A 2,500-nucleotide genomic window follows, 5' to 3' on the forward strand; every position below is an offset into this window, starting at 1 on the left:
GAGAGAGAGAGAGAGAGAGAGAGAGAGAGAGAGAGAGATGAGAGAGATATATGAGAGAGAGAGAAAGAGAGAGAGAGAGAGAGAGAGAGATGAGAGCAATCAAGTGGATTAGTGATGTAATGGTTTGAATGATGCAAAAATGCATCACTACTGTTTGTCTATTCAGAATCAGGGCTGGACTGGCCATCTGGCAAAGCAGGCAATTCCCGGGGGGGCCCGCACCCCCGTTGGCCCCGCACCCTCATGGGTCCCTATTTTCAGAAATGTGGAAAAAAAAACAATTAAAAAAAAAAAGATTTCTGAAAATAGGGGCCCACAAGGGTGCAGGGCCCACAGGGTGAGTCAGTTCTGTGTTGCTAATTATGATAGGGGGCCCCTTTAAGCCATAAGTGCCCGGGCCCTATATCTTCTTCTGTCCAGCCCAGTTCAGAATACCGTAATAGGGCATCTCTCGACGGAGTGTATGTTGCATACCTCTTACAGTAGCCTACACTTCATGACATACATTGGGAACAACAGCGCTCCGTTACTGTACAGGAAGTGGCACTAAGGTGTATTGAATGAATTGCCATTGCCGAATGGTGGGGAAAGCGTTCCTATTTTTCTCTGTCGAATGCTAAGTTTCTTCTGCAAAATTATACATACGCACGCACGCATGCACACACACACAAACACACGCACGCACGCACACACACATACAAACACAGACACACACACGCACACACACATATATATATATACACACACACACACACAGGCAGCACACCACAGGCCTTGTCTTCCAAAATGAGGATTATGCAAGGTGCTTGACTAAATTGCATTTGGAAGGCAGACTCCATTCAAAAGCCAGATTTAGTCCAGAACCAGGTTTTTAATCCCCGTCTGGGAACTCAGCCCCCCGCCTGCACTGCACACACTGCACACACACACACACACACACGCACACACACACACACACACACACACACACACACACACAACACACACACACACACACACACACACACACACACACACACACACACACACACACACACACACAAGCATCCACACTGCACACATATACATATACACACATACACAAAAACAAAACCAAGCTGCTACTGTCCTCTCTTCTCTTCTCTTCTCTTCTCTTCTCTTCTCTTCTCTTCTCTTCTCTTCTCTTCTCTCCTCTCCTCTTCTCTTCTCCTCTCTTCTCTTCTCTTCTCTTCTCTTCTCTTCTCTTCTCTTCTCTTCTCTTCTCTTCTCTTCTCTTCTCTCTTCTCTTCTCTCTCTTCTCCTCTCCTCTCCTCTCCTCTCCACTCCTCTCCCTCTTCCTTCTCCTTTCTTCTCCTCTCCTCTCCTCTCTTCCTCTCCTCCTCTCCTCTCTTCTCCTCTCCTGTCCTCTACTGTCCTCTCCTCTCCTCTCTCCTCCCTCTCCTCTCGTCTCCTCCCTCTCCTCTCCTCTCCTCTCCTCTCCTCTCCTCTCCTCTCCCTCAAAATGCTGTCTACCAAGCTGCCACTGTGCTCTACCAAGCTGCCACTGTGCTTTGCTCCTCTCCTCTCCCTCGCATGCTGTCTGCAGGGGCAAAACAGTAAATTGTGGGCCCTTTGTTCAATCAGTTCCAATGGACCCCCCCGGTAGCCATATCTCCATGAATCAGACTTTGTGTTGTCCCCCTATATTCACGGGGCCCTGGGGGGCCCTCAGTCTCCCTCTCCCCCCCCCCCCCCCTCCCCGTACGTACGACACCCCTGTCTCTCTGTCTGTCCGTCTGTCTGTCTGCCTCTCTCTACTCCGGTGAGGTGAGGCAGAGGAAGAAACTCTAAAATATTTAGAAGAGCTTTATTTCACATCTCCACCCTCCACCCTCCACCCTCCATCTGCATGGCCTCTAAACCAGTGTTTCTCATTCTTGTTTTAGGCGAGGCACCCTTTCAATTCATGAAAAATTTCAAGGCACCCCAAACCAACAAGCTGTAACAAGGCGTCGCATCCAACACCACACCAGCTTAGAAAAGTAACACATTTGGAGATGTCACACGGCGTATACGTTCGAAGTTGCAGCTTACTGGGGCGACCTAAATTTACTTTATTGTGTGTAAATGGCAGATGAAAGATTCCACTGAATAAGGATTGATTTATTAATTTAGACAAATATGCATTATATTACATAATTTATTTATCAGCCATGTTTCCGCGGCACCCCTGAGGGGGACCTGTGGCACCCCAGAGGGCCCCGTCACCCCTGTTGAGAAACACTGCTCTAAACCTCTAAGCCTGGGCTGTGGACGGAGCTTTGTCTTCGTAATGGAGAGTAAAATATTTATTCCTTTCTGGGGGTTTTTTTTTCCGTTCTTTTTCTTTACCCGCCTCATGCTTGTACAGGTCATTTGCCACAATACTAAGGCTAATGCTTCAAAATAAAGGTATTAAAAAAGTGTACTTCACCTTTATTCATCGTAAATAGACAATTTACTGTACGTACTGTACATCAGCAGCATAACTTAAAACACTAAC

At 47.4% G+C, this 2,500-nt stretch overlaps 1 protein-coding gene across 1 annotated transcript in view; it reads left to right on the forward strand.

The window, feature by feature from the left end:
- Positions 1-2,500, forward strand: part of LOC134452391 (neuroligin-2-like) — a 137,614-nt gene that overhangs the window by 103,699 nt on the left and 31,415 nt on the right. The gene's annotated exons all lie outside the window — the stretch shown is intronic.

Source organism: Engraulis encrasicolus, chromosome 7 (assembly GCF_034702125.1).
Source record: "Engraulis encrasicolus isolate BLACKSEA-1 chromosome 7, IST_EnEncr_1.0, whole genome shotgun sequence".
Taxonomy (NCBI): Eukaryota; Metazoa; Chordata; class Actinopteri; order Clupeiformes; family Engraulidae; genus Engraulis; species Engraulis encrasicolus.